The sequence below is a fragment of the Pseudophryne corroboree genome (assembly GCF_028390025.1).
Source record: "Pseudophryne corroboree isolate aPseCor3 chromosome 12 unlocalized genomic scaffold, aPseCor3.hap2 SUPER_12_unloc_1, whole genome shotgun sequence".
NCBI classification, from domain to species: domain Eukaryota; kingdom Metazoa; phylum Chordata; class Amphibia; order Anura; family Myobatrachidae; genus Pseudophryne; species Pseudophryne corroboree.
The window spans coordinates 202,390-219,839 of NW_026967485.1; the positions used below are offsets into that span (position 1 = coordinate 202,390).

General features: G+C 40.3%; 4 non-coding genes and 2 pseudogenes across 4 annotated transcripts; 4 read left to right on the top strand and 2 right to left on the bottom strand.

Annotated features, from left to right (window-relative positions):
• The first annotated feature begins 320 nt into the window (after nt 1-320).
• LOC134982319 (U1 spliceosomal RNA) lies at nt 321-499 on the top strand (annotated as a pseudogene).
• Nucleotides 500-2,581: 2,082 nt separating this feature from the next.
• Nucleotides 2,582-2,744, bottom strand: LOC134982818 (U1 spliceosomal RNA). The gene has a single exon (XR_010191481.1). It is a non-coding gene; the product is annotated as a U1 spliceosomal RNA (small nuclear RNA).
• Nucleotides 2,745-12,098: 9,354 nt separating this feature from the next.
• Nucleotides 12,099-12,277, bottom strand: LOC134982299 (U1 spliceosomal RNA; annotated as a pseudogene).
• A 3,765-nt stretch (nt 12,278-16,042) lies between these two features.
• On the top strand, nt 16,043-16,205 carry LOC134982286 (U1 spliceosomal RNA). Its single transcript, XR_010191016.1, has one exon. It is a non-coding gene; the product is annotated as a U1 spliceosomal RNA (small nuclear RNA).
• Nucleotides 16,206-16,876: 671 nt separating this feature from the next.
• LOC134982646 (U1 spliceosomal RNA) lies at nt 16,877-17,040 on the top strand. Its single transcript, XR_010191322.1, has one exon. It is a non-coding gene; the product is annotated as a U1 spliceosomal RNA (small nuclear RNA).
• A 152-nt stretch (nt 17,041-17,192) lies between these two features.
• On the top strand, nt 17,193-17,356 carry LOC134982963 (U1 spliceosomal RNA). Its single transcript, XR_010191578.1, has one exon. It is a non-coding gene; the product is annotated as a U1 spliceosomal RNA (small nuclear RNA).
• Nucleotides 17,357-17,450: the final 94 nt, after the last annotated feature.

Sequence of the window (17,450 nt, forward strand, 5' to 3'; positions counted from 1 at the left end):
ACGCCCCTTTTCTCTTTTCATATGCAGACGAGGGTTGAAGCCAACTTTGACCCACTGCTTGGATGACATCGCCATATGCAAATCCATCTGCTGCAGGCCTTCCCCCAGGAATGCTTGCACTAGTTGTTGCATTTGGTTTGTTGTTTGGGGGTGCTTCAGTATTAGGCAGCCTTCTGCCCTCCCATGTTCATCTGAAAATATGTGTTCTCCCTGCAGTTGTTGTCCCCAGATGAGAGTTCCCTTGTGCTGCCTCAGTTGAATCTCCTTTACTTGACAGAGATGTGCCTGAGCAGCGGCCCTCCCCAGCCCTATCCCAAATCATACTTATTTTGCATAGGAGATACCATGGTCATGAAGACTGTTCTCCCAGGGTGCGGTTCATTCATTGCATTCTGGGTATGCTGACCCCTGTGATTTCCCCAAATGTGGGAAACTCGACGGCATTATTTAATGCGAACTAGGGGTCATCCAAGCACCGCAAAAGGCCGCCATGCCCTGCATACCCCTTTTCTCTTTTCATAAGCAGACGAGGTTTGAAGCCAACCTTGACCCACTGCTTGGATGACATCACTTGCTGCCTTTCCAATGAAGCAAGTTTAATTTAATAATAGGTGAAAAACCATCCCTACAAAGGTGTTAATCAGATACTTGGCTTTGTGGACACTTTTCAGAGCACAAATTTGTTAGCATAAAAATAAAGCCAGAAAATGAAGAGCTGTTTAATCACTCAATTGGATTTTTCTGCCAGCATATTTCTTTTTCTCTGCAACCCACTGCTAAATTGTGCTTCGTGGCTGTTTTTTTTATAAAATCACTTAATCAAATCTAACTCTGATTACATCAGAGAAGGCCAGGTACCCTACACCATAAGAGGTGGTTTGAAATTTTTACTTGTCTACTTAAAGATCACCAAAATCTGATAACAAGGTCAATTACGTCCCTAGGTGGGATTGAACCACCAACCTTTTGGTTAACAACTGAACACGCTAACTGTTTGTGCCTCAGAGACACTTTGCGAAAGTACATACTGACAAAGGCTAATAAGCATTCATCTAGAACGTTTCCTAGAAAAACTTTAAAAAGTCAATAATCTGGAGAGTTTTTGTAAGATGTTTCTTCCATCAACCAATGAAGAAACACATTGGTACTTTCCCATGATGAGTGAGTGCTTCAGGATCTCTTGCACTTACATGTGCAGCAGAGTACTGTAATGGAAGCATGCTGGGTCCATAACCCAGAGGTAGGCAGATTGAAACTATCCTCTGCTATATGCATTGTTTTTTGTTAATTAAAGTAATCCAAAACTGGGATTGATATTTTTGCTCTTTTATTTTTACTTAAAGTACAATAACTTTTACCATTTTAATTTGTTTTAATAGTATATTGACAGTATTGTTTTCTTTCAAAAATCCACTTAATTTTCTTTACCCTATTATTAAAATGGTAATTGACAAAAACAAACTACATTGTCACCAGAAGAGCAGTACAAAATATACAAGTGATATATTAAAATCATCTTTCCAGCTTTAATTTCAATGATGCCTTGGTGCAACAATTTTGTGAGAAACATCTTCACCCATAAAGAAAGATTTTCTTAATTCCTTACCTGTGTGCTGATTAGATATCACCTTGTTTTCACATTAAACAGACTTCCCCATGAGGAAGCAGCAAGGATGCAGTGACGTTTATGTTTCCTGGTGTCAACCTGTATTATTTCAGTAGACATTGAAATGAGGATGCATCTTGCTGCCTTTCCAATGAAGCAAGTTTAATTCAGTAATAGGTGAAAAACCATTCCTACAAAGGTGTTAATCAGAGACTTGGCTTTGTGGACACTTTTCAGAGAGCAAATTTGTTAGCATAAACATAAAATCAGAAAATGAAGAGCTGTTTAATCACTCAATTGGACTTTTCTGCCAGCATAATTTTTTTTCTCTGCAACCCACTGCTAAATTGTTCTTCCTAGCTGTTTTTTATAAAATCACTTAATCAAATCTAACTCTGATTACATCAGAGAAGGCTGGGTACCCTACACAATAAGAGGGGGTTTGAAATTTTGACTTGTCTACTTAAAGATCACCAAAATCTGATAACAAGGTCAATTACGTCCCTGGGTGGGATTGAATCACCAACCTTTAGGTTAATAGCCATACACACTAACTGATTGCGCCACAGCGACACTTTGCAAAAGTACATACTGACAAAGGCTAATAAGCATTCATCTAGAACGTTTCCTAGAAAAACTTTAAAAAGTCAATAATCTGGAGAATTTTTGTAAGAAACACATTAGTACTTTCCCATGATGAGTGAGTGCTTCAGGATCTCTTGCACTTACATGGGCTATTAACCAAAAGGTTCCCACCCAGTGATGTAATTGACCTTGTGATCAGATTTTGGTGATCTTTAAGTAGACAAGTCAAAATTTCAAACCCCCTCTTATGGTGTAGGGTACCTGGCCTTCTCTGACGTAATCAGAGTTAGATTTAATTAAGGTGCGCAAGGGCATAGAAGGGAGCGGTTTAAGAAAAGAGAAGTGGAAACAGACAGCAAACTAGGCTGGAGAGAGACCTGAGACAAAGAGATCTGAATTATACGAGAGCCGACCAGGGGAAACACAAATTATGCAGTCAAGTTTCCCACATTTGGGGAAATCGCAGGAGCAGCACACCCAGAGTGCAATGGGTGAGCCTTGCCCTGGGAGAAGCACCTTCATGATCATAGTATCTCACCTGGCAGGTAAGTAGGAGTTGGGCTAGTGCTGGGGAGGGTCGCTGCTCGGGTACGCCCCTGTCAAGTGAAGGAGATCCAACTGAGGCAGCACAAGGGAACTCTCGAAAGAAGAACAAGGCTAGAGGAAGATCTGAGACAAAGAAATCTGACTTTTACCAGAGCTGACCAGAGGAAAGCACAAACACAGTCCCCCACTACCACCAGGAAACATTAACGCCACTGCATCCTTGCTGCTTTCTCATGTGGAAGTCTATTTAATGTGAAAACAAGGTGATATCTAATTAGCACACAGAAAAGAAAATTAAGTGAATTTTTGAAAGAAAACAATACTGTCAATATACTATTAAAACAAATTAAAATGGTAAAAGTTATTGTACTTTAAGTAAAAATAAAAGAGCAAAAATGTCAATCCCAGTTTTGGATTACTTTAATTAACAAAAAAAATGCATATAGCAGAGGATAGTTTCAATCTGCCTACCTCTGGGTTATGGACCCAGCATGCTTCCATTACAGTACTCTGCTGCACATGTAAGTGCAAGAGATCCTGAAGCACTCACTCATCATGGGAAAGTACCAATGTGTTTCTTCATTGGTTGATGGAAGAAACATCTTACAAAAATTCTCCACATTAATGACTTTTTAAAATGTTTCTAGGAAACGTTCTAGATGAATGCTTATTAGCCTTTTTCAGTATATGCTTTTGCAAAGTGTCGCTGTGGCGCAATCAGTTAGTGTGTAAGGCTATTAACCAAAAGGTTGGTGGTTCAATCCCACCCAGGGACGTAATTGACCTTGTTATCAGATTTTGGTGATCTTTATGTAGACAAGTCAAAATTTCAAACCCCCTCTTATGGTGTAGGGTACCTGGCCTTCTCTGATGTAATCAGAGTTAGATTTGATTCAGTGATTTTATAAAAACAGCTAGGAAGCACAAATTAGCAGTGGGTTGCAGAGAAAAAGAAATATGCTGGCAAAAAAATCCAATTGAGTGATTAAACAGCTCTTCATTTTCTGGCTTTATTTTTATGCTAACAAATTTGTTCTCTGAAAAGTGTCCACAAAGCCAAGTCTCTGATTAACACCTTTGTAGGGATGGTTTTTCACCTATTACTAAATTAAACTTCCTTCATTGGAAAGGCAGCAAGATGCATCCTCATTTCAATATCTACAGAAATAATACAGGTTGACACCAGGAAACATTAACGCCTCTGCATCCTTGCTGCTTTCTCATGTGGAAGTCTGTTTAATGTGAAAACAAGGTGATATCTAATTAGCACACAGGTAAGGAATTAAGAAAATCTTTATTTAAGGGTGAAGATGCTTCTCACAAAATCGTTGCCCCAATGCATCATTGAAATTCAAGCTGGAAAGATGATTTTAATATATCACTTGTACATTTTGTATTGCTCTTCTGGTGACAATGTAGTTTGTTTTTGTCAATTACCATTTTAATAATCGGGTAAAGAAAATTAATTGGATTTTTGAAAGAAAACAATACTGTCAATATACTATTAAAACAAATTAAAATGGTAAAAGTTATTGTACTTTAAGTAAAAATAAAAGAGCAAAAATATCAATCCCAGTTTTGGATTACTTTAATTAACAAAAAAAAATGCATATAGCAGAGGATAGTTTCAATCTGCCTACCTCTGGGTTATGGACCCAGCATGCTTCCATTACAGTACTCTGCTGCACATGTAAGTGCAAGAGGTCCTGAAGCACTCACTTATCATGGGAAAGTACCAATGTGTTTCTTCATTGGTTGATGGAAGAAACATCTTACAAAAACTCTCCACATTATTGACTTTTTAAAATGTTTCTAGGAAACGTTCTAGATGAATGCTTATTAGCCTTTGTCAGTATGTACTTTTGCAAAGTGTCGCTGTGGCGCAATCAGTTAGTGTGTATGGTTATTAACCAAAAGGTTGGTGGTTCAATCCCACCCAGGGACGTAATTGACCTTATTATCAGATTTTGGTGATCTTTAAGTAGACAAGTCAAAATTTCAAACCCCCTGTTATGGTGTAGGGTACCTGGCCTTCTCTGATGTAATCAGAGTTAGATTTGATTCAGTGATTTTATAAAAACAGCTAGGAAGCACAATTTAGCAGTGGGTTGCAGAGAAAAAGAAATATGCTGGCAAAAAAATCCAATTGAGTGATTAAACAGCTCTTTATTTTCTGGCTTTATTTTTATGCTAACAAATTTGTTCTCTGAAAAGTGTCCACAAAGCCAAGTCTCTGATTAACACCTTTGTAGGGATGGTTTTTCACCTATTACTAAATTAAACTTGCTTCATTGGAAAGGCAGCAAGATGCATCCTCATTTCAATGTCTACTGAAATAATACAGGTTGACACCAGGAAACATTAACGCCACTGCATCCTTGCTGCTTTCGCATGTTGAAGTCTGTTTAATGTGAAAACAAGGTGATATCTAATTAGCACACAGGTAAGGAATTAAGAAAATCTTTATTTAAGGGTGAAGGTGTTTCTCACAAAATCGTTACCCCAATGCATCATTGAAATTCAAGCTGGAAAGATGATTTTAATATATCACTTGTACATTTTGTATTGCTCTTCTGGTGACAATGTAGTTTGTTTTTGTCAATTACCATTTTAATAATAGGGTAAAGAAAATTAAGTGGATTTTTGAAAGAAAACAATACTGTCAATATACTATTAAAACAAATTAAAATGGTAAAAGTTATTGCACTTTAAGTAAAAATAAAAGAGCAAAAATATCAATCCCAGTTTTGGATTACTTTAATTAACAAAAAAAAAATGCATATAGCAGAGGATAGTTTCAATCTGCCTACCTCTGGGTTATGGGCCCAGCATTTTTCCATTGCAGTACTCTGCTGCACATGTAAGTGCAAGAGATCCTGAAGCACTCACTCATCATGGGAAAGTACCAATGTGTTTCTTCGTTGGTTGATGGAAGAAACATCTTACAAAAACTCTCCAGATTATTGACTTTTTAAAGTTTTTCTAGGAAACGTTCTAGATGAATGCTTATTAGCCTTTGTCAGTATGTACGTTTGTAAAGTGTCTCTGTGGCGCAATCTGTTAGTGTGTTTGGTTATTAATCAAAGGGTTGGTGGTTCAATCCCACCCAGGGATGTAATTGACCTTGTTATCAGATTTTGGTGATCTTTAAGTAGACAAGTCAAAATTTCAAACCCCCTTCTTATGGTGTAGGGTACCTGGCCTACTCTGATGTAATCAGAGTTAGATTTGAATCAGTGATTTTATAAAAAAAACAGCTAGGAAGCACAATTTAGCAGTGGGTTGCATAGAAAAAGAAATATGCTGGCAGAAAAATCCAATTGAGTGATTAAACAGCTCTTCATTTTCTGGCTTTATTTTTATGCTAACGAATTTGTTCTCTGAAAAGTGTCCACAAAGCCAAGTATCTGATTAACATATTTGTAGGGATGGTTTTTCACCTATTACTAAATTAAACTTGCTTCATTGGAAAGGCAGCAAGATGCATCCTCATTTCAATATCTACTGAAATAATACAGGTTGACACCAGGAAACATTAACGCCACTGCATCCTTGCTGCTTTCTCATGTGGAAGTCTGTTTAATGTGAAAACAAGGTGATATCTAATTAGCACACAGGTAAGGAATTAAGAAAATCTTTATTTAAGGGTGAAGATGTTTCTCACAAAATCGTTGCCCCAATGCATCATTGAAATTCAAGCTGGAAAGATGATTTTAATATATCACTTGTACATTTTGTATTGCTCTTCTGGTGACAATGTAGTTTGTTTTTGTCAATTACCATTTTAATAATCGGGTAAAGAAAATTAATTGGATTTTTGAAAGAAAACAATACTGTCAATATACTATTAAAACAAATTAAAATGGTAAAAGTTATTGTACTTTAAGTAAAAATAAAAGCTAAAATATCAATCCCAGTTTTGGATTACTTTAATGAACAAAAAAAAAATGCATATAGCAAAGGATAGTTTCAATCTGCCTACCTCTGGGTTATGGGCCCAGCATGCTTCCATTGCAGTACTCTGCTGCACATGTAAGTGCAAGAGATCCTGAAGCACTCACTCATCATGCGAAAGTACCAATGTGTTTCTTCATTGGTTGCTGGAAGAAACATCTTACAAAAACTCTCCAGATTATTGACTTTTTAAAGTTTTTCTAGGAAACGTTCTAGATGAATGCTTATTAGTCTTTGTCAGTATGTATTTTTCACAAAGTGTCTCTGTGGCGCAATCGGTTAGTGTGTTCAGCTATTAATCAAAAGGTTGGTGGTTCAATCCCATCCAGGGACGTAATTGACCTTGTGATCAGATTTTGGTAATATTTAAGTAGACAAGTCAAAATTGCAAACCCCCTCTTATGGTGTAGGGTACCTGGCCTTCTCTGATGTAATCAGAGTTAGATTTGATTAAGTGATTTTATAAAAAAACAGCTAGGAAGCACAATTTAGCAGTGGGTTGCAGAGAAAAAGAAAAATGCTGGCAGAAAAATCCAATTGAGTGATTAAACAGCTCTTCATTTTCTGGCTTTATTTTTATGATAACAAATTTGTTCTCTGAAAAGTGTCCACATAGCCAAGTATCTGATTAACATCTTTGTAGGGATGGTTTTTCACCTATTACTAAATTAAACTTGCTTCATTGGAAAGGCAGCAAGATGCATCCTCATTTCAATATCTACGGAAATAATACAGGTTGACACCAGGAAACATTAACGCCACTGCATCTTTGCTGTTTTCTCATGTGGAAGTCTGTTTAATGTGAAAACAAGGTGATATCTAATTAGCACACAGGTAAGGAATTAAGAACATCTTTATTTAAGGGTGAAGATGTTTCTCACAAAATCGTTGCCCCAATGCATCATTGAAATTCAAGCTGGAAAGATGATTTTAATATATCACTTGTACATTTTGTATTGCTCTTCTGGTGACAATGTAGTTTGTTTTTGTCAATTACCATTTTAATAATCGGGTAAAGAAAATTAATAGGATTTTTGAAAGAAAACAATACTGTCAATATACTATTAAAACAAATTAAAATGGTAAAAGTTATTGTACTTTAAGTAAAAATAAAAGAGCAAAAATATCAATCCCAGTTTTGGATTACTTTAATTAACAAAAAAAAATGCATATAGCAGAGGATAGTTTCAATCTGCCTACCTCTGGGTTATGGACCCAGCATGCTTCCATTACAGTACTCTGCTGCACATGTAAGTGCAAGAGATCCTGAAGCACTCACTCATCATGGGAAAGTACCAATGTGTTTCTTCATAGGTTGATGGAAGAAACATCTTACAAAAACTCTCCACATTATTGACTTTTTAAAATGTTTCTAGGAATCGTTCTAGATGAATGCTTATTAGCCTTTGTCAGTATGTTCTTTTGCAAAGTGTCGCTGTGGCGCAAGCAGTTAGTGTGTAAGGCTATTAACCAAAAGGTTGGTGGTTCAATCCCACCCAGGGACTTAATTGACCTTGTTATCAGATTTTGGTGATCTTTAAGTAGACAAGTCAAAATTTCAAACCCCCTGTTATGGTGTAGGGTACCTGGCCTTCTCTAATGTAATCAGAGTAAGATTTGATTCAGTGATTTTATAAAAACAGCTAGGAAGAACAATTTAGCAGTGGGTTGCAGAGAAAAAGAAATATGCTGGCAGAAAAATCCAATTGAGTGATTAAACAGCTCTTCATTTTCTGGCTTTATTTTTATACTAACAAATTTGTTCTCTGAAAAGTGTCCACAAAGCCAAGTCTCTGATTAACACCTTTGTAGGGATGGTTTTTCACCTATTACTAAATTAAACTTGCTTCATTGGAAAGGCAGCAAGATGCATCTTCATTTCAATGTCTACTGAAATAATACAGGTTGACACCAGGAAACATTAACGCCACTGCATCCTTGCTGCTTTCGCATGTGGAAGTCTGTTTAATGTGAAAACAATGTGATATCTAATTAGCACACAGGTAAGGAATTAAGAACATCTTTATTTAAGGGTGAAGATGTTTCTCACAAAATCGTTGCCCCAATGCATCATTGAAATTCAAGCTGGAAAGATGATTTTAATATATCACTTGTACATTTTGTATTGCTCTTCTGGTGACAATGTAGTTTGTTTTTGTCAATTACCATTTTAATAATCGGGTAAAGAAAATTAAGTGGATTTTTGAAAGAAAACAATACTGTCAATATACTCTTAAAACAAATTAAAATGGTAAAAGTTATTGTACTTTAAGTAAAAATAAAAGAGCAAAAATATCAATCCCAGTTTTGGATTACTTTAATTAACAAAAAAAAATGCATATAGCAGAGGATAGTTTCAATCTGCCTACCTCTGGGTTATGGACCCAGCATGCTTCCATTACAGTACTCTGCTGCACATGTAAGTGCAAGAGGTCCTGAAGCACTCACTTATCATGGGAAAGTACCAATGTGTTTCTTCATTGGTTGATGGAAGAAACATCTTACAAAAACTCTCCACATTATTGACTTTTTAAAATGTTTCTAGGAATCGTTCTAGATGAATGCTTATTAGCCTTTGTCAGTATGTGCTTTTGCAAAGTGTAGCTGTGGCGCAATCAGTTAGTGTGTAAGGCTATTAACCAAAAGGTTGGTTGTTCAATCCCACCCAGGGACTTAATTGACCTTGTTATCAGATTTTGGTGATCTTTAAGTAGACAAGTCAAAATTTCAAACCCCCTGTTATGGTGTAGGGTACCTGGCCTTCTCTGATGTAATCAGAGTTAGATTTGATTCAGTGATTTTATAAAAACAGCTAGGAAGCACAATTTGGCAGTGGGTTGCAGAGAAAAAGAAATATGCTGGCAGAAAAATCCAATTGAGTGATTAAACAGCTCTTCATTTTCTGGCTTTATTTTTATACTAACTAATTTGTTCTCTGAAAAGTGTCCACAAAGCCAAGTATCTGATTAACATATTTGTAGGGATGGTTTTTCACCTATTACTAAATTAAACTTGCTTCATTGGAAAGGCAGCAAGATGCATCCTCATTTCAATATCTACTGAAATAATACAGGTTGACACCAGGAAACATTAACGCCACTGCATCCTTGCTGCTTTCTCATGTGGAAGTCTGTTTAATGTGAAAACAAGGTGATATCTAATTAGCACACAGGTAAGGAATTAAGAAAATCTTTATTTAAGGGTGAAGATGTTTCTCACAAAATCGTTGCCCCAATGCATCATTGAAATTCAAGCTGGAAAGATGATTTTAATATATCACTTGTACATTTTGTATTGCTCTTATGGTGACAATGTAGTTTGTTTTTGTCAATTACCATTTTAATAATAGGGTAAAGAAAATTAAGTGGATTTTTGAAAGAAAACAATACTGTCAATATACTATTAAAACAAATTAAAATGGTAAAAGTTATTGTACTTTAAGTAAAAATAAAAGCTAAAATATCAATCCCAGTTTTGGATTACTTTAAAGAACAAAAAAAAAATTCATATAGCAAAGGATAGTTTCAATCTGCCTACCTCTGGGTTATGGGCCCAGCATGCTTCCATTGCAGTACTCTGCTGCACATGTAAGTGCAAGAGATCCTGAAGCACTCACTCATCATGCGAAAGTACCAATGTGTTTCTTCATTGGTTGCTGGAAGAAACATTTTACAAAAACTCTCCAGATTATTGACTTTTTAAAGTTTTTCTAGTAAACGTTCTAGATGAATGCTTATTAGTCTTTGTCAGTATGGGCTTTTTGCAAAGTGTCTCTGTGGCGCAATCGGTTAGTGTGTTCAGCTATTTATCAAAAGGTTGGTGGTTCAATCCCACCCAGGGACGTAATTGACCTTGTGATCAGATTTTGGTGATATTTAAGTAGACAAGTCAAAATTGCAAACCCCCTCTTATGGTATAGGGTACCTGGCCTTCTCTGATGTAATCAGAGTTAGATTTGATTAAGTGATTTTATAAAAAAACAGCTAGGAAGCACAATTTAGCAGTGGGTTGCAGAGAAAAAGAAAAATGCTGGCAGAAAAATCCAATTGAGTGATTAAACAGCTCTTCATTTTCTGGCTTTATTTTTATGATTACAAATTTGTTCTCTGAAAAGTGTCCACAAAGCCAAGTATCTGATTAACATCTTTGTAGGGATGGTTTTTCACCTATTACTAAATTAAACTTGCTTCATTGGAAAGGCAGCAAGATGCATCCTCATTTCAATATCTACGGAAATAATACAGGTTGACACCAGGAAACATTAACGCCACTGCATCTTTGCTGTTTTCTCATGTGGAAGTCTATTTAATGTAAAAACAAGGTGATATCTAATTAGCACACAGGTAAGGAATTAAGAAAATCTTTATTTAAGGGTGAAGATGTTTCTCACAAAATCGTTGCCCCAATGCATCATTGAAATTCAAGCTGGAAAGATGATTTTAATATATCACTTGTACATTTTGTATTGCTCTTCTGGTGACAATGTAGTTTGTTTTTGTCAATTACCATTTTAATAATCGGGTAAAGAAAATTAATTGGATTTTTGAAAGAAAACAATACTGTCAATATACTATTAAAACAAATTAAAATGGTAAAAGTTATTGTACTTTAAGTAAAAATAAAAGAGCAAAAATATCAATCCCAGTTTTGGATTACTTTAATTAACAAAAAAAATGCATATAGCAGAGGATAGTTTCAATCTGCCTACCTCTGGGTTATGGACCCAGCATGCTTCCATTACAGTACTCTGCTGCACATGTAAGTGCAAAAGATCCTGAAGCACTCACTCATCATGGGAAAGTACCAATGTGTTTCTTCATTGGTTGATGGAAGAAACATCTTACAAAAACTCTCCACATTATTGACTTTTTAAAATGTTTCTAGGAATCGTTCTAGATGAATGCTTATTAGCCTTTGTCAGTATGCACTTTTGCAAAGTGTCGCTGTGGCGCAATCAGTTAGTGTGTAAGGCTATTAACCAAAAGGTTGGTGGTTCAATCCCACCCAGGGACTTAATTGACCTTGTTATCAGATTTTGGTGATCTTTAAGTAGACAAGTCAAAATGTCAAACCCCCTGTTATGGTGTAGGGTACCTGGCCTTCTCTGATGTAATCTCTGATGTAATTTAGCAGTGGGTTGCAGAGAAAAAGAAATATGCTGGCAGAAAAATCCAATTGAGTGATTAAACAGCTCTTCATTTTCTGGCTTTATTTTTATGCTAACAAATTTGTGCTCTGAAAAGTGTCCACAAAGCCAAGTATCTGATTAACACATTTGTAGGGATGGTTTTTCACCTATTATTAAATTAAACTTGCTTCATTGGAAAGGCAGCAAGTGATGTCATCCAAGCAGTGGGTCAAAGTTGGCTTCAAACCTCGTCTGCTTATGAAAAGAGAAAAGGGGTATGCAGGGCATGGCGGCCTTTTGCGGTGCTTGGATGACCCCTAGTTCGCATTAAATAATGCAGTCGAGTTTCCCACATTTGGGGAAATCACAGGGGTCAGCATACCCAGAATGCAATGAATGAACCGCACCCTGGGAGAACAGTCTTCATGACCATGGTATCTCCTATGCAAAATAAGTATGATTTGGGATAGGGCTGGGGAGGGCCGCTGCTCAGGCACATCTCTGTCAAGTAAAGGAGATTCAACTGAGGCAGCACAAGGGAACTCTCATCTGGGGACAACAACTGCAGGGAGAACACATATTTTCAGATGAACATGGGAGGGCAGAAGGCTGCCTAATACTGAAGCACCCCCAAACAACAAACCAAATGCAACAACTAGTGCAAGCATTCCTGGGGGAAGGCCTGCAGCAGATGGATTTGCATATGGCGATGTCATCCAAGCAGTGGGTCAAAGTTGGCTTCAACCCTCGTCTGCATATGAAAAGAGAAAAGGGGCGTGCAGGGCATGGCGGCCTTTTGCGGCACTTGGATGACCCCTAGTTCGCATTAAACACCTCCACCCTCCGTCGGTGTGGGGCTCATGTTGGCTATGCCCCAGCCCCTGAAGGATTCAAGCTGATTTCTTGCAGCAGCTGGGCACTGTAACAGCTCCAGAGCTGCTCTGTAAGGCAAGTAAAAGGGTGTGGGCCCTGCAGCACTACCTGTAGTTCGCATTGTGCGAGACCCCTAGTTCGCATTAAACACCCCCACCCTCCTTCGGTGTGGGGCTCATGTTGGCCATGCCCCAGCCCCTGAAGCATTCACGCTGATTTCTTGCAGCAGCTGGGCACTGTAACAGCTCAAGAGCTGCTCTGTAAGGCAAGTAAAAGGGTGTGGGCCCTGCAGCACTACCTGTAGTTTGCATTGTGCATTGGAAGGCACAAAGGAAGCAGACGGGAGGAGAAGTCAGGATAGTGCACAAGGGTATAGACGGGAGGGGCTCAAGAAAAAAGAAGTGGAAACAGACAGCAAACTAGGCTTCCAATGCACAATGCAAACTACAGGTAGTGCTGCAGGGCCCACACCCTTTTACTTGCCTTACAGAGCAGCTCTGGAGCTGTTTAATCACTCAATTGGATTTTTCTGCCAGTATAATTTTTCTCTTACGTCCTAGAGGATGCTGGGGACTCCGTAAGGACCATGGGGGATAGACGGGCTCCGCAGGAGACATGGGCACTTTTAGAAAGACTTTAGATCTGGGTGTGCACTGGCTCCTCCCTTTATGCCCCTCCTCCAGACCTCAGTTTACTACTGTGCCCAGAGGAGACTGGGTGCTTTTCAGGGAGCTCTCCTGAGTTTCCTGACAGAAAGTATATTTGTTAGATTTTTTTATTTTCAGGGAGCCTGCTGGCAACAGACTCCCTGCATCGAGGGGCGGAGGGGAGAGATGCACACCTACTTCTGTGAGTTGATAGGCTCTGCTTCTTAGGCTACTGTACAGCATTAGCTCCAGAGGGATCGGTACGCAGGTCTCACCCTCGCCGTCCGTCCCAGAGCCGCGCCGCCGTCCCACTCGCAGAGCCGGAAGTTAGAAGCCGGGTGAGTATGAGAAGAAAAGAAGACTTCAGAGGCGGCGGAAGACTTCATGATCTTCACTGAGGTAACGCACAGCAGTAAAGCTGTGCTCCATTGCTCCAATACACCTCACACACGGCAGTCAGTGTAAGGGTGAAGGGCGCAGGGGGGACGCCCTGGGCAGCAATATAGACCTCTCTTTGGCAAAATAAATATATATGCAGCTAGGCACTGTATATATATATAAGAGCCCCCGCCATTTTTTTACTATATTTGAGCGGGACAGAAGCCCGTCGCTGAGGGGGTGGGGCTTCTCCCTCAGCACTCACCAGCGCCATTTTCTCCACAGCACCGCTGAGGGGAAGCTCCACGGACTCTCCCCTGCTTATACCACGGTAGAAAGAGGGTCTTAAAGAGGAGGGGGGCACATAATTAGGCGCATATGGAAATACAGCGCTACTGGGTAAACATAAAATTATTGTGTTTTTTTCCTGGGTCATATAGCGTTGGGGTGTGTGCTGGCATACTCTCTCTCTCTGTCTCTCCAAAGGGCCTTGTTGGGGAACTGTCCTCAGATAAGAGGATTCCCTGAGTGTATGGTGTGTCGGTACACGTGTGTCGACATGTCTGAGGTAGAAGGCTCTCCTAGAGAGGAGCAGGAGCAAATTAATGTGGTGTCTCCATCGACAACGCCGACACCTGACTGGATGGATATGTGGAATGTTTTAAGTGCTAATGTAAACTTATTACACAAGATATTAGACAAAGCTGAAGCTAGGGAACAGTCAGGGAGTCAACCCATGCCTGTCCCTATGTCGCAGGGACCTTCGGGGTCTCAAAAGCGCCCACTATCCCAAATAGTTGACACAGATACCGACACAGATTCTGACTCCAGTGTCGACTACGATGATGCAAAGTTACAGCCAAAATTGGCTAAATGTATTCGATATATGATTATTGCAATAAAAGATGTTTTGCACATCACAGAGTCCCCTGTCCCTGACACGAGGGTACACATGTATAAGGGAAAGAAACCTGAGATAACCTTTCCCCCCTCACATGAGTTGAACGAATTATGTGAAAAAGCTTGGGAATCTACAGACAAAAAGCTGCAGATTCCCAAAAGGATTCTTATGGCGTATCCTTTCCCGCCAATGGACAGGATACGGTGGGAATCCTCCCCTAGGGTGGATAAAGCATTGACACGCTTATCCAAAAAGGTAGCGCTGCCATCCCAGGATACGGCTACCATCAGGGACCCTGCTGACCGCAAGCAGGAGGTTACCCTAAAGTCCATTTACACACATTCTGGTACCTTACTCAGACCGGCAATTGCGTCGGCCGGGGTTGTAGCGCGGTGGCAGCATGGACAGATACCTTATCAGCAGAGATTGAGACCCTAGATAAGGATGCTATGTTATTGACCATAGGGCATATAAAAGATGCTGTCCTATATATGAGAGATGCTCAAAGTGACATTAGTCTACTGGGTTCTAGAATAAACGCTATGTCGATTTCTGCTAGACGAGTCCTATGGACCCGGCAATGGACAGGTGATGCCGACTCAAAAAGGCATATGGAGGTTTTACCTTACAGGGGTGAGGAATTGTTTGGGGAAGGTCTCTCGGACCTAGTCTCCACAGCTACAGCTGGTAAATCAAATTTTTTGCCTTATATTCCCTCACAGCCTAAGAAAGCACCACATTATCAAATGCAGTCCTTTCGATCACAGAGAAACAAGAAAGTACGAGGTGCGTCCTTTCTTGCCAGAGGTAAGGGCAGAGGGAAGAAGCTGCACAACACAGCTAGTTCCCAGGAACAGAAGTCCTCCCCGGCCTCTACAAAATCCACTGCATGACGCTTGGGCTCCGCTAAAGGAGTCCGCCCAGTTGGGGGCACGTCTTCGAGTTTTCAGCCACATCTGGGTTCATTCGCAGGTGGATCCCTAGGCAATAGAAATTGTTTCTCAGGGTTACAAGCTGAAATTCGAAGAGGTGCCTCCTCGCCGGTTTTTCAAATCGGCCCTACCATCTTCTCCCCAGGAAAGGGAGATAGTGTTAAATGCAATTCACAAATTGTATCTTCAACATATGCAGATGAGGGTTCCAGCCAACTTTGGCCCACTGCTTGGATGACATCACCGTATGCAAATCCGTCTTCTGCAGACCTTCTCCCAGGAATGCTTGTACTAGTTGTTGCATTTGGTTTGTTGTTTGGGCGTGCTTCAGTATTAGGCAGCCTTCTGCCCTCCCATGTTCATCTGAAAATATGTGTTCTCCCGGCAGTTGTTGTCCCCAGATGAGAGTTCCCTTGTGCTGCCTCAGTTGAATCTCCTTTACTTGACAGAGATGTGCCTGAGCAGCGGCCCTCCCCAGCCCTATCTCAAATCATACTTATTTTGCATATGAGATACCATGGTCATAAAGATTGTTCTCCCAGGGCAAGGCTCACCCATTGCACTCTGGGTGTGCTGCTCCTGCGATTTCCCCAAATGTGGGAAACTTGACTGCATAAATTGTGTTTCCCCTGGTCGGCTCTCGTATAATTCAGATCTCTTTGTCTCAGGTCTCTCTCCAGCCTAGTTTGCTGTCTGTTTCCACTTCTGTTTTCTTGAGCCGCTCCCTTCTATGCCCTTGCGCACTATCCTGACTTCTCCCGTCTGCTTACTTTGTGCCTTCCAACGCACAATGCGAACTACAGGTAGTGCTGCAGGGCCCACACTCTTTTACTTGCCGTACAGAGCAGCTCTGGAGCTGTTACAGTGCCCAGCTTCTGCAAGAAATCAGCTTGAATGCTTCAGGGGCTGGGGCATAGCCAACATGAGCCCCACACCGAAGGAGGGTGGAGGTATTTAATGCGAACTAGGGGTCATTCAAGCACCGCAAAAGGCCGCCATGCCCTGCATAACCCTTTTCTCTTTTCATATGCAGATGAGGGTTCCAGCCAACTTTGGCCCACTGCTTGGATGACATCACCGTATGCAAATCCGTCTTCTGCAGACCTTCTCCCAGGAATGCTTTTACTAGTTGTTACATTTGGTTTGTTGTTTGGGGGTGCTTCAGTATTAGGCAGCCTTCTGCCCTCCCATGTTCATCTGAAAATATGTGTTCTCCCTGCAGTTGTTGTCCCCAGATGAGAGTTCCCTTGTGCTGCCTCAGTTGAATCTCCATTACTTGACAGAGATGTGCCTGAGCAGCGGCCCTCCCCAGCCCTATCCCAAATCATACTTATTTTGCATAGGAGTTTCCATGGTCATGAAGATTGTTCTCCCAGGGTGAGGTTCATTCATTGCATTATGGGTATGCTGACCCCTGTGATTTCCCCAAATGTGGGAAACTCGACTGCATTAATTGTGGTAGTGGGGGACTGTGTTTGTGCTTTCCTCTGGTCAGCTCTGGTAAAATACAGATTTCTTTGTCTCAGATCTTCCTCTAGCCTTGTTCTTTTTTCGAGAGTTTCCTTGTGCTGCCTCAGTTGGATCTCCTTCACTTGACAGGGGGGTGCCCGAGCAGCGACCCTCCCCATCTCTAGCCCAACTCCTACTTACCTGCCAGGTGAGATACTATGATCATGAAGGTGCTTCTCCCAGGGCAAGGCTCACCCATTGCACTCTGGGTGTGCTGCTCCTACGATTTCCCCAAATGTGGGACACTTGACTGCATAATTTGTGTTTCCTCTAGTCGGCTACTCGTATAATTCAGATCTCTTTGTCTCAGGTCTCTCTCCAGCCTAGTTTGCTGTCTGTTTCCACTTCTCTTTTCTTGAGCCGCTGCCTTCTATGCCCTTGTGCACTCTCC